The 15704-nt window shown below is 35.4% G+C and overlaps 1 pseudogene; it reads right to left on the bottom strand.

Annotated features, from left to right (window-relative positions):
- Positions 1 to 7802: 7802 nt before the first annotated feature.
- The window catches only part of LOC113183465 (disintegrin and metalloproteinase domain-containing protein 21-like), a 156753-nt pseudogene continuing 148851 nt past the window's right edge, over positions 7803 to 15704 (bottom strand).

Here is a 15704-nt window from a genome sequence, read left to right on the forward strand (position 1 = left end):
GGTTCCTACTGCATGGCTCATGCTCACAGCCTCCACCTTTCTTCTTTGTTGTTAGCCAGCTCCAGCCATCTCAGGTACAATAATATGTATCACCATCGATCCTTTGTGTATAGATTCTCTCTCTCTCTCTCTTTCTCCATTGATGCATATTCTTAAATGGGTTATTGAGCCCTCCCAGAACTACTTTAATTGATGGATATGTGTCTATATTCGTTTTTCAGTGGAGGATAAAAGCTGCTATCTCGTGTGTGTACATCACTGTCCTGAAAAAATAATTATTAATAATTGTAAGTAAAGCCATGTTATAGACAACAAAAGTATAGCCCTCTACCTATTGAAAATGACATTGTCACACTTTTGTGTTGTGTGGCTTTACTTTCTGTGATTTCTATTACCAGGGTCAACCATGGCCCAAAACTAGTAAGTTGAGAATTTCAGAAATGACCATATGGAGTATGTATGTATTTTTTTTTTGTGTGTGTGTGTGTACACTAGGGGCTGAACACAGGGTACCTCATACAAACTAGATAGGAACTTTACCACTTAGCCACATCCTTAGCCCTCAACCCATGTGTTTTAAATTGTGCACTCCTTTGAGAAGAATTATGAAATCTTATGTAATTCCCATTAATGTCTCCATGCTGAATGTCAGTAGCCATCTCATTTATCAAATTCACAGTCACAGTGTTTTAGAGCTTATGTTCAACCAACCCTTATTTTACTCAATGATACACCCAAAGTGCAAGAGTAGTGATACTGGCAATCCATGTATGCCAAAGAGAAGCCATAAGGTGCTTCCTTTAGGTGAAGAGATAAACGTTCTTGACTTTAAAAAAGATCAAAAAATCATATCTGAGGTTGACTAGAGCTGTGCTAAGAATGCATTTTCTATTTGTGAAATCATAAAGTAGAAAAATAAATTACTGATTTTGCTATGGCATACCAAATTACAAAGGTTATGCCAACTGTGCATGTTAAGTGTTAAGACTGGAAAGACATTGCATATGGAGGTAGAAGCATGGACTGAAAATGTGTCCCCACTGTCAACAGTGTGTTACGCCACAAAGCATTGGGCCTACAGAGGGATTTTCACGTTGTGTTTCAGGAATTTACTGAGGGTGTGTTTAATTTGTGCCCCATTATAAAGGGGAACTACTACAATGTTCAGCCTGAATCTTTTGTGTGGTTGTATTTTTCAATAGAGCAGAGAGTAGACCTGTAGAAGGGTTTGATTAGTACTTCTTTATATTTCACCCCCGGTAGACAGAAATTGGTGCAACAACCAAGTTATTTACACAGTGAATGTTTCGACAGCAGTAAGCTACAGGGCATTTTAATGAAAATGCAGAAGAAGTAATACAATGTACCATGAAAATCTGGGGGCATTTTATTCAACATAGTACAGGTTCATGTTTAAATAGATATAAATTATAGACTCACATAATCAGATAAAAGTAATAGGAAGACACTAAATAGTAGACCATCACTTTTATTAAATATTACCTAAGGTTATGCTCATTACAGAGTAGTTGTTCAATAAATAATGATTAAGTACCTGTCATTTAAAAGTATTCATAAAGCAGGTGAATGAAAATTGTAAAGAAAGTGTTTTCTATTGAGCTACTGAGATTTGTGAAGGTCGCCTTACCTGTCAGAGTACAATTAATCAGAGGATAATTCAGTTATTACATGTGGTGTCCTTGTGTTCATAGTATATTTCATTATTACTGACCCCAATGAGAAAACAGTTTAAATATTATTTGTGTATGTGTGAAGAAAGGAGAGAATAGCTTTTTATAATGTGGAAATATAGACCAGTCTTTCATGTTTGGCACACTGACTCTGTAAAGCATTATATTACATATATGAAATGAGAAATTTTGGAAAATATGTGATTCATTTCTAAAGCATTTTTATTTAGAAGTCTACATAAATATTTAATCTAATTGAATGTACACTTTAGGGGAGCTAATAGTATGATATTAGTATAATCTAGGACCAGATTTTCTAGACTAATTACCTAATTTCCACATGTAGCGGCATTTTCCTCTGTAGCCGAGATCTTGTGAGGATTAACAGTTAATACACAAGTCATGACAGATACAGTGTAGAGCCCAAGTTAGTGCTGTCCATGGTCCCTGCTACTCTCACTAGTCTCAGCACCACCCTAGGCAACACCCTGAGCATATGAGCACAAAGCCATGATGTAATAAGCAGAATGAGTATACACTCTAACGTTTCCATCACCCCTTTTTTAAAAACATTGATTTGAAGATTTTATGTATATGAGTATTTTCCTAGGTGGAGCTACATGACACACATGCATACACACAATAAAAGATTTCTTTAGAGATTTAGAGTAAATATTTACACAAATTAAAAAATACAAGTAAATATACATTAATGAAATCAAAGTTTTGAAGCAACAGACAGTGTGGATACAGAAATGTTCATGGAGGTGGAAGAGCAGTGCTTGACTTTGAGAGAACATTCTTGGCAGAAGCAGTCTTCCTTGACCATCCACAGAGAGGGTTGGGGAAGCCTCTGGGTATAGGGAGGAGTAAAGCACAAAGGACAGGGTGAGGGGAGGCTGAAAGCAACTTGTAGATCATCACTGCTTAACCTGGGGATGGATTCCCACACGTCCTGCCTCCTGCTCCTTCACACCATCCAGACCACATAGGTAAGAACTTCGTGTTTCTAAGCAGAAAATATCAGAGGGAAAATGCCCTTATGCAGGATTGGCTGAAGCACTGAGTTTCAGTTGCAGAGAGTTGTCATGAACACAAGCCAATTATAGCCAGATGCAGAAGTGAACACATCCTAGACTGACCCTCAAAATTTGATATGAAATGCAAATTGACCTCTTACAATTGCATTCAATTCAAAAAATTGATGAATAAAGATGGTAACAGAATAATCAATAAGTGAGGTACAAGCTTGTTTGCTTCTGTGGTTGTTAAAGGAAAGTGAGGCTGGACAGGCTGAAAGGGAAGAACTTGGACACCTGTGACCTTTCTGATTTGAACCTGTGCACTTGATATTGACAACCCTTCTATTCACAATGTAGAGAGGTGGGGATAGAATTGATCTGAGTTCTTTAAATAAATGCAATTGTAAGATAGGTCAATTTGCATTTCACATCAAATTTTGAGGGTTGTTCTAGAATGTGTTCACTTCTGCATCTAGCTATATTTGGCTTGTGTTCATACATTTCTCCTAATGTTTTTTAAAAAGCTTATAGATTTTTTTTATTTAATCCGAACAATTGCTTTTTAACATCTCAATAAGTTCATGATAACTGCAATGCTGATTTCCACTGAAGGCAGGAATTGATTCTTCTGCAAGTAGGCATAAAGAAAATGGAAGATCATTTTTTCATTTATGTAATTAACTCTGTACCATTACATCATCTTGAATTCAAATAAGAGTCTAGTCTTTTTATTTCTTTGTTTTCTTCACTCCTTCTCTCCTGAAAAACTGAATACAAGTTTTGTAAGGTCAGAAGGAGGCATAGATTTTCCTTATTTCCAGAATAAACAGGTCATGGTTTGAAGAGCCAGAGATTTGACATATCTAGTTCAGAGTAAACATCATGTCACACCACTTTATACCTTATTCCTTGGCTCATTGTTTACACAAAACATTAGGAGTTTCCCTGTTAGCAAGACAGTTTTGCTACATTATTGAAAACTTTTGGGACATCACATTTTGAGAGGAATGCCTGCACTACTGTGCTTTACATATATTTATTTTGTTAGATTTATTTTCTTTCATTTCTCTTTTCTATTTTTTTCCCACCAGGTACTCTATTTTAATAAAATTTAATGATTCATGAAGAAAATCTAAAGTAAATCTATTATATAGATAAAATAGAAAATACAAGGTGTCCATCCATTGACATGTATAAAATGATGAAGTTTCAGATGAAAAATATTTTTAAAAAATTTTAGCAATATATGTAAACATATGTAATATCTTTACACATGTTCTTCAATGAATATATGTAAAGAGAAACTACTAGCATTCTTTGCAAGTCTGCTGATTCATATATTTAAATGTGTGCTCTATCCAAGACAGAAGATTATCCCAGTTTTTATAGCTATACTGAGTACAGTCTTAATTATTAAACCCTACTTATTCCAACAGACCTCAATTTATTCGACAAATTTGTTGATCATTAGTTTTATGGTAACTGAATATTTATTTATTTATTTATTAGGAAAAAATATCTTATTTTTGTAGTGATTTCTCCCCCCCACTATAAGCAGTGTTTTTTTAGCTCTTATTTTTAACCATAAATGTATTTCAACCCATTGTCCCCTCTTACAAAATTTATTTATTTATCCATTAATTTTATTTTTTTTAACTGCTAATGTCTTGTCCCTAAAGGACTGAACATAAAAGAACATTCAGGAACTATATGACAGTATCCAAAGAGTAATTTATGTGTAGTGGAAATGCTAGCGGAAAAGAACAACTGACATAATGTTGGCCAAGTCTGAGCCAAAATGAATGAAAGAAACTAATTCCCAGATCAGGACACTCAAAAAACCCACAACTATAGTAAATGACAAACACACACACACACACACACACACACACACACACACGTAGGAACTCTATATTCAAACTAGAGAAAGACAAATAAAAAATCTGAAAGGAAACTGCCACATGAGTTACTCTGAATTTTAGAGAAAAAGTCAGATGATGTTACAATGAACTTAACCTCCAAATGATGCAAACAAAAAGTAGAGTCCAACCTTCAAAGAACTGAGAGAAAAACAAAATCCTGCTAACAGAATTCCACATCAAAAATTCTTCTGAAAAAATGTAGGAGAAATTATGTCATTCTTAAACCAAAACCAAGGGAATTTACTGAAAACAAACCTACTATGTAAGAAATATGAAAAGGTTTTCAGGTAGAAAGAAAGGGATATAAGTTTGAATCTTAGATCTATATTTAAAATGAAAAAGTATCAAAGAAATAATTCAAAGTAAAATAAAATCTTGTATTTTTCTTTCTCTTGAATACTAGATATTTGTTCAGAACAATTATAGCAATATAATGAATGATTATAGAATATGGATAAGTAAGGTAATGAAAGAAATATGAGACAGAAGGGAGGATATTTAACATTGCTATAAGGCACCTATGCAATATGTAAAATAAAGTGAAAGCATACTACTTTATTAAATAATATATATTGCAAAATATTTTAATGACTAAAAAAATCTATAAATTGAAGTTTAAATGATACCAAATAAAATTGAATCATAAAATTCTAAATTAAAACAAGACAAGGTTAAGAAGAGGTAGAATAAGTAACAAATACATTGACACTTAAGAAAATGTTTATTTACTAAATTAGGTGAAGTAAGAGATTAACAATAACTAATAATAAAATAGAACAATTATAACAATGTACCCCAAAGATATTAGTTGAATTTAGTGCTTCTCTCTCTGTTTATAACTGTTTCCCTCCCCCCCCCCTCAAAATATCATAATAAGTCCTTATCAAAATAAGAACTAACTAACCAAAAGCAGGTACTACCATAACAATTATTCTGGCAACCAGGATGGCTACTAGAAGACTATCATGCAGGTAGCATATTCAGTGTGGTTATGCTGGACCAAGGGATTTCACATCTTAGGAGGGACAGAGCAGGAAGGTGAGATATCTCATCACACTGCTTAGAATACAGAGCAATTTGAAATTTATATTTATTCCTGGAATATTTCACTTAATAATTTCAATCTTTAGTTGACTGTAGGTAACTGAAACCATAGAAAGTTAAGTTTCTTTTAAGGGTGAACTCCTGTACGAAATATATATAGTGTTACATTAAATTTTCCGTATTATAGACACATGCCTATAATCCCAGCAACTGAGGCAGGAGAATCACAAGTTTGTGGTCAGGCTCAGCAACTTAGTGAGACCCTTATCAAACTTAGCAAGACCTTGTCTAAAAATAAAAAATAATAAAGGACTGAGGATATAACTCAGTAGTATATGGCCCCTGGATTCAATACTTAGTACCAAAAATAAATAAATGAAATAAGATAAACATTTGGACAAAAGCTGCTTCCTAAGTAGCAAACTGAAACCTAGGAAACCACAACCTAAATCAACATATAAACAATCAGCAACCTAATTTAAGGGTATATTCTTATAACAACTGAGTCCCAGATACCACAACAGTTAAGATCCAACCAATCTCAAGTTGATGACTCCTGAGAATACATTCATATAAGGCAAATACCTCATCATAACATGCCCAAATAACACAAATACCATCTGTAACCAATCCAGTTATTTATGTATAACACTTTCTTTTTCTGTCCATCCCTGTTGCTAGGTGACAATTTTTGAACCTCTTCTGGTTCTGAGTGGTGCTCAATATATAAATCATTCTTTAAAAAAAAATATTTATGTACATTTTAGTTGTAGATGAACACACAGTATCTTTATTTATTTTTATATGATGCTTGAGGATCAAACCCAGTGCCTCACACATGCAAGGCAAGTGCTTTACCATTGAGCTATAACCCCAGCTCGATAAATCATTCTTTTTTCAAATAAAATTGGCTAAATTTAAGTTGTCTAAAGATTTTATTTTACCAAGAATAATAATGTGCAGACGGAAAACAACAGCTGCTGCCAATGTCAAATCTGACACTGACATAAACAACTCTCCAACAGTTCCCTCAGGGTTCTAGTCCCCATCTCACTCAAGAAGGGGAAACCAAAAGGAGGGGATGACAACAGAAGAAACGGTCCTTGTCTTCATGAACTTGAGACAACAAATTAAACACACACACACACACACACACACACACACACACACACTATTAGCTGTGCTTCTGCTAAGAAAACACAAAGAGATTAATCCAATTAAAAATAAACCACTAGGATTTCCTAAAATGTAATGCAGGAATATGTTAGGAATTACCTTTACTCATGGTATTTATTACTATTACTCATGCTAATATTTATGATCTTAAAATATAATAGACATCTGGGGTTTTCTTTCATATACCATAATATTTCTGACATATACCATAATATTTCTACTGAAGGAACTCTAAGAATCAATTCATGGAAAATTTAATTAGGATTTATTTAGTTTTTTTTTTCTGAAACTGTAAATTTTTGGTATCAGTTTTTAGGTAAGGTTTGAACATTTTGCTCTTCTCTGACACTGGATGGTTTCTCCTTTATGCTACACCTTTTTTTGTGAAGCTGAAGTTTTCCTTTTTATTGATGGGGAAACTTTAACATTTTGTTCCTTTTTCATGGATGTAGTTTGACTCTTTTCAAAAGAGTAGCTTCAACCTTTTGACCCTTTTTGCTAGGTGTAGCTTCAACCTTTTGATCCTCTTTCTGAGATATAGGTTTAAAAGTGTTCATTGCTTTTTCTTGTTGGTTATGAAGCACACTCAAAAATGAAATCAAAATAGTGGAGAACACAAGAAAACTAACTAATCAAATGACTGTGAACAGGAATATCAGCACTGCTTCAATCTCAGGGGGTGGGCCAGTCTCAACACTATGTCCACTGCCTTTCTTCAGGCATTTGGGTGGGGACCCCTGGAGTTGCAGATCCCTCTCAGATTGCAGGCAGAGGGTGAACACACTTCTTATGGTGACATATATGGTCTTCACCACACACTGTACCATTTTTCACTTCACCAATGTCAATCATAACCATCCCCAAATGGTAGTCAGTACTCCAGCAATTGCTACCATTGACTTGAGTCCAGTGCACAGTGTTATGGTCTTTCAAAGAGGGAATTTGTGTCACGTTCTCACACAGAACTCGTCCACACAAGATATCTGAGATACTTCCTGGTATATAGCCTGTGTCTTCCATACCACAGTGACCAAAACAGTCACCTCGGTGTTAACTTCCTTGTAACAAATCTGATTTGCAGTCTTGGCTTCTTTGCCAAAAATTTCCGTACACTGATCATCATGACTGTTGCATCGCTTTTCATAGCAGAAGCTATCGTTCCTGCAAGGGATCCCATCCTCCACATACACATCATCTGGACACTTAGACGAAGTGCCATCGCACCACTCTAGCAGATCCAGTCATTTTCCTGTGCTCTGCACACTGTGCCTGATGGCCTGAACTTGCAGTCTTTGCAACAAAGCCACAAAGCACAATCAACCCTAGGTTTCAGAGTGAAGTCTTGCAAAATACATAAATCATTTGTACACGATTTTATGAAGCCACAATCACACTGCTCTTCTTCTTCAACCACACTGTTGCCACAGTGCTTCATTGTGATCATGTGCTCTGGATTTGGTGTATTTCTTAAGCAACTTCTTTTGGTAGTGGCATCTCAAAGTTGAGTTGGCATCTCAACTGCAGTTGCTGAATACCTCCAAGGTGCTTAATGCGCCGTTCATTATGCATACTTTTCTCCCACATGTACAAGTTATATAATTATCATTTATCATCTCCAATATATGACCAATCTCATGTGCCAAACTTGCTCTAAAATAAAATAGACTTTCATCCATTAAGCACCCCAATCCACAATTATAATCCATCATATATACTCCAAAATGATACGTTGCAAAAGGGACTCTCAAACAAAATTGTTGTTTTATGATAATCTGTGCAGCATCATGAGGCACATGAGAATTAAAGTTAGTTTTCTTCCAATTGCAAATTTTTCTCATTATTGTATTTGCATTATCTGCTCCAAAATAGTTTCCCTCATTTCAGACCTCAAGTCTAATGAGAACCACATCAAGATCCATTGAATTATGAAAGGAATCTACTAAATTGACACTGATGATTATTTCCATCTGTTTATTTGTGACATTGCTTCCCGCTATAAATGAATCACCCATGATCTACCACAATTGCCAGTTCAAGAAACCAATGGTGGATATAACAGTCCAAATAGGAACTTTGCATCAGAAGGTTACTCACATTCTCTGAAAACTTCAATTACTATGCTATTTCTTCTTCTGTCAATCCACATCTGGGTAGGGATTGTGTCTCCTCTTTATCAATCTTACATACCAAATGTTCAAATGTGGCAGAAAGTGTTTTGGGCTTGATATCATAAGCAATGCCATTCATCTGTAGCATTCCTTGGAAGCCTCCCAAACCAAGAACCAAGAGCAACTAGAGATTCTGAGTCCATTTCCATAAAGCCATGATACATATTTGGAAGTTCCACTGACATCTATACCAAGGTAAGCTCCTCTCCAGGCACCCCACATCTGTTTGAGGTGCATCTTTCTGTCTCTTTCTTTCTGGAGGATGATAGTGGGTACCTGTCGGCTACTTAAATGCAGCTAGTGCAGTCTCTACTCCTCAAGACTAGGGTGAAAGGTTTCTCAGCCTAGGCAGTTCTCAATCACCTGTTCTGTGCATTTGTGCAGATCAGGCATGTTGGGTCCTGCCAAAGCTGCTTCTTACTTTTCTGTCCAGGCCCAGAGAGCAATTGGCATAAATGCACAGTGTCTCTGGTCCCAGTCTACCTCAGTAGCATGAAGATGGGTAAAAGGACTGGAAAAACTGTGGAATTCTGGTCAGGCCACTCTCAAATGAAATCCAAAGGTTCTTTCTTCAGATCCTGCTCCCAACTGCCCTAATGGGTATCCAGGGTGACTGGTTGATAGCCTTACTGAGGGAAAAGGCAATAACAACTTGCTTCCTGTTTGGGCCTCACAACACCTTCTTATCCCCCTCCCCCAACTCATTTCTCCAGAGTGCTTCCCTTGCCTTAGAAATGAGACGTTAGCAATTCAGACTATAGGGATGAAATAAAGACAAGGGATGATTAATAAATATATCTAGGTTCCCTTTGTTGGCATAGTTAGTCTTTACAAGCCAGTTTAAAATCTCCCATTACTTATGATGTGACACTACATCTTGTAAAACCAGAGAAATTCAAAGTTGTGCTGCAGTTGTGTACAATGAATCAAAATGCATTCTGTCATATATACCTAATTAAAATAAATATAAGTTAATTTAAAAAAATCCCCTTACTGTTCCTGTGCTCAACATATGGAAGAGAAAAAACAAAAGACAAACAAACAAATAAACAAACAAAAACAAAGCTGCAAGAGGGAGGAGTTCTATTTAACCAACCCCTCCCATAAACTCTTCCAGAAAAGGGTGTTTGTTTTGTGCCTAACAACAAATAGATGCTCCCCTTACCCTCCAGAAAGTCATTTACTGTACTGGACAACAAATAGGCACAAAGGTGAAGACATATAGAATTACTTTCTTTATTCATGGGTTTTTCCCCATCAAGAGTTAAAGTGGCAAGAAGGAAAGCAGTAGTAATGTCCTTAAGTCTGAATCCTCCGAGAGTCTCAAGCATAGGGCAAACTGGGACCATAGCACTTTGCCAAAGAAGGCCAGAAATGTCTTTGGCAAAGAAGAGTGATCAGAGACAAGTTTTCTGGACCACAATGAAGCTCAAGTTTAGGGAGACATCCCTAGGAAAATTAATGGGTTTTCTCTGATGCAGGAGAAAACTGGAATTTCCCATAGCTCAGGTGGGAGCTTCTCTCTCATGTCAGTGTGTAGATTGACCACTAGTCTATATACTGGGAAATTACAAGTGACCAGGAAAAGTGCCTCATTTTCATGTGTCATCAGGCCTAACCTCAATGTCTACCAGGAGAGAAGGCCTTAAGAAATCACCTACTAAAGAAGAAAAATCAAGGGAACCCACCAACTTAAAACAGGTAAGGACAAATTCAGGAGAGTTTTGGAGGATCTAAATAAATATATTGGGATGTTTCAGAACTTATGCCAGATGTTTGACCTCACCTGGAAAGACATTATGTTATTACTTAGACAAACTGTAGCCTCTAATGAGAAGGAGGCCACTGTTGAACCCTGATGCAAACACAAGACCACCGACTCCAATTTTATATCAAATTAAAGCAAGCTTATATTTGTGTACAAAGGAACTGGCCAGAACTGTCTCTCCCGAAACCCCTGGGCTAGAGATCAGTTCCCCAGCTTTCCAGGATCACGATTTTATAGCACAAAGAATTGCAAATGGAGGTGTCTTGAGAACTTATAGATAACAGGATTTTGACAAGCATAATACAACGGCAGATAGCAGGTTAATGATCTACATGGCATGATATTTCAAGGTAGGGAGTAAATTTAGATCCCAACATTGGAATTTATGAGGTGCCACTGAGGTTTCAGAGAGGGTTGTTATCTGATCAGGGGGAGCCAGGATTTATGAGGCGCCACTAAGGTTTTAGAGAGGGTTGTTATCTGGCCAGGGAAAGCCAGGCATGTGTGAGTTCAAGGCATGGGCAGGAATTACAAACAAGTTTAGAAATTGCAGTAATTTATAGTAAAACAGAAATTAACTTTTCATGACTTTGTGACGAGATGGTTCCCAATCTTAAAATGCAATTAGGCTGGGTTCATCAGCCACCCTAAAAGCAGCTAAACAAGTTGGGGATGGACTACATTTTTTCCAGGCCCCCAGCAGCACAAACCAGAATCAAACCTTATTATCCATCTAGAGCACAGGCAATTCCCAGAAATGATCCTAACTGGGTTCCAAATGATGAGCAGGATGCCTGGAAAATTATTATAGCAGGAAGGATTTGCTATTCTCATGAAAAGACTCAGAAAGACATTAAAAAAAAATAGACTGCCCTAAATCCTGAATCCATAAAAGGTCATCTACTTTTAAAGGATAAATATCAAAATGTTTACTCCCCCTCTGAGTTATAAACAGGTTTGGAAGGCTTTAAGACATTAAGACAGGGCCTTATTTCAAGCCCCTATCCTCAACTTACCTATGGAGAAAATTAACCTGTTTGTCTCTGAAGGAGGAGGAATAACCCTGGGAATGGTCACACAAAGAGATGGACCTGCTCAACAGCTTATCTCAGTGAGAGCTTATTTCAATAAGGGCTTAACATCATTTTGTTCTCAAAAGTAATAAAAACTAAAGTATCATAATTTTCATTCAAACCTGTCAAATTACCAACTAGAAGAAAAAAATGGTTATAACGTCTTCGGCATGAAGTTTCTGCTCAGAATAGTAGTTTTCCCCAGCTCCTTCCAGACCTCAGCCAGGACTTAAATTGAAATGGAAATGAAAGAAGCCTGCAGCCTACCTAAGCCAGTCTCAGACCCAAGGGGTTGGGGGGAGAAAAGAAGTGTCTTTTACTTGAACTCAAACTAGAATAAACCAAAAAACAAATTGTATGGTACTAATTTACTAATTATCCACTGTATCATTTTTTTTCTAGAACTCTTGCTTTTTCTTAGATTCTGTATTTTTTTTTTGACCTCATAATTTTGATCCTACACAGCTGGGATAGTGTTTTTCTGATCAGACCTAGTTTTTATTTAACTCAGAGTTTTTTTTTTTTTTTTTTTTAAACATCCGTAACATCGTAACATTACAATGGAGATTCACCTACAAAAAGCTACCAGGCCTTTCCTATTGTGTTATGTGCTGTATGTCTATGTGTGCATGTCCATATAAATGTACATGATATCAAAACTGGCAGATATATAATGAGCACTCAAGAATTAAAATAAAATGGATCCAAATAACTTTAATTCACATGATTTAAGAAGTTTCAATTTAAATTGGGTAAACAGGGGCTGGGGATATAGCTCAGCTGGTAGAGTGCTTGCCTTGCATACAGAAGGCTCTGGGTTCAATTCCCAGCAGCAGACCACACACACACACACACACACACAAAAATGAGTAAACAGATGAAAGTATTAATATGTCTTCAAAATTACTTAACTCACAAGTCTCTCTAAGAACAAATAAAATATTGATATCAATAAAATGTCTAATATCCATTGTTTCTAGGACTTTCCTTAAACAAGGGAGAAATGCTAGAAATTAGTACTTTAGATGGCTAATTAGTACTGTAGATGGCTAATATGGTTCATTACACTTTTCTTATATCTTGGTAAAAATAAGTAAATGATATTTGACATGAGATTATTCATAAAAGAGTTTGTTGGACATCTGAATAATTTATAAAGTTAAAATGCTAACTGTTAAATATAACATCAAGTAATTTTAACTCCTTAAATTCCATTAGGTAAAATTACTGGTGTTTTCACAAATTGGTAAATAAAAAAGCTTTTAGAATTGCTTGGTCATCACTGAAAACAAGGTTATCAAGAGTTTAAAGTACCAACAGGTAATTTTATATACTTAAACACTGAATTTTCATAAAATGGTAAACAGATGTGACTTTATATACAAAGGTTTATAAAAGATTTATGAGTGCAAAGGCCCAAAAGTTTCAACTATTCCAATTAATAGTAATGCAAATAACATAACATATTTGTTTTTATTAAAAAACAAATTAGAAGGTTCTAGGCAGGAAAATTATATTTAATAGAAGGAAAAGAAAGTATTTCTAGGTAAGAAATTCTTTATGTGGTGAAATAAAAAGACAGTATAAGTAATCGATAAAAAAAAGTCCTGTGTAAGTTGGTTATATATGTATGTGAAACAATCAGTCAAAGCTATTTAAGGTTTTTCCCTAAGGTCATATTTTAATGTAGTAATATAAACCAATGTTTAATCTATGTGTTAAAATAACAAGGATTTCTTAAAACATTAATTTACCCATAATATTGTGATTATTAAGTTTTGGGTTTTTTTGAGCAAGCAACCTTGAAGAAATTAATTAAGGATTATACAACCATAGTTAAACAACAACTGTTATTTTGGAGTATTTGTTATTTTTAAAAATTTATTTATGTATTTTTCTTCTAATTTGTTATATATGACAGCAGAATGCATTACGATTCTTATTATACATGTAGAGAACAATTTTTCATATCTCTGGTTATACACAAAGTAGAGTCACACTGTTTGTGTCTACATGTGTGTTCTTAGGGTAATAATGTCCATCTCATTCCACTGTCTTTTCTACCCCCATTGCCCCTCTCTTCCTCTCCCTCCCCATTGCTCTATCTAGAGTTCGTCTAATGCTCCCATGCTCCCCCCACAACCCATTATGTATCAGCCTCCTTATATCAGAGAAAACATTCAGCATTTGGTTTTTGAGGATTGACTGATTTCATTTAACATTATGTTCTCCAACTCAATTTATTTACCTACAAATTCCATGATTTTATTATATTTTAATGCTGAATAGTATTCTATTGTGTGTATATACCACATTTTCTTTATCCATTCATCAGCTGAAGGGCATCTAGGTTGGTTCCACAGTTTAGCTATTGTACAATGTTGTGCTATAAACATTGATGTGGTTGTGTCTCTATAGTATGATGTTTTTAAAATCCTTTGGGTATAATCCAAGGAATGGAATAGCTGGGTCAAATGGTGGTTCCATTTCAACTTGTCCAAGTAATCTGCATACTGCTGTCCATATTAGTTACACCAATTTTCATCCCACCAGCAATGTATATGTGTGCCTTTTCCCCCATATCCTCACCAACACTTAACTGTTGTTTTTATTCTTATCAGCTCCCATTCTGCCTGGAGTGAGATAAAATTTTAAAGTAGTTTTGATTTGCATTTGTCTAATTGCTAGAGATGTTGAACATTTTTTTTCATATATTTATTGATTAATTATATATCATCTTCTGAGAAGTATCTGTTCAGTTCCTTGGCCTATTCATTTATTGGGATATTTGGTTTTTTGATGTTAAGATTTTTGAGTTCTTCATATATCCTAGAGATTAGTGTTCTATCTGATGTGTGATTGTTAAAAATTTGCTCCCATTCTGGAGGCTCTCTATTCACCTTACTGATTATTTCTTTTGCTGAGAAGAAGCTTTTTAGTTTGAACCCATCGAATTTATTGATTCTTGATTTTACTTTTTGCACTATAAGAGTCTTATTAAGGAAGTCAGGGTCTATTCTAACATAATGAAGTTTTGGACCTACTTTTTCTTCTGTTAGGCACAGGGGCTCTGGTTTAATTTCTAGGTCCTTGATCCACTTCGAGTTGAGTTTTGTGCATAGTGAGAGATGGGGTCTTAATTTCATTTTGTTTTATATGGATTTTTAGTTTTCCCAGCACCATTTGTTAAAGAGGCTATCTTTTCTACAATGTGTGTTTTTTGTGCCTGTGTCTAGTATGAGATAACTGTATTTATGTGGGTTTTTCTCTGTGTCTTCTATTCTGTACCATTGGTCTACCAATCTATTTTGGTGCCATTAACATGCTATTTTTATTTCCATTATTCTGTAGTATAGTTAATATCTGGTATAGTCAACCCACCTACTTTATTCTTCTTGCTAAGAATTGCTTTGGCTACTCTGGGTCTCTTATTTTTCCAGATGAGTCTCATGACTTGTTTTTTTTTTTTTAAATTTCTTTGAGGAATGTCATTGAGATTTCTATTTGAATTTCATTAAATATGTATAGTGCTATTGGTAGTATGGCCATTTTAACAATATTAATTCTCCCTACTCAAGAACAAGGTAGATCTTTCCATCTTCTAAGGTCTTCTTTAATTTCTTTCTTTAGCATTCTGTAGTTTTCATTGTAGAGGTTTTTCACCTTTTTTGTTAAGATGATTCCAAGGTCAGGAAAAAGATGGCAGCGAAGGGAGTGCATCACCCCAGTGCACCGCGTCACTAAGCGGGAGAAAGACGATGTGAAACGGCTGAAGGCTATCTTGTTGGGAATTTCCCAGTGAAATTGAGGTGCTCCAGAATCTAGTGGACAGATTTCCAT

The sequence above is a fragment of the Urocitellus parryii genome, chromosome 14, assembly GCF_045843805.1.
Source record: "Urocitellus parryii isolate mUroPar1 chromosome 14, mUroPar1.hap1, whole genome shotgun sequence".
Lineage (NCBI taxonomy): Eukaryota > Metazoa > Chordata > Mammalia > Rodentia > Sciuridae > Urocitellus > Urocitellus parryii.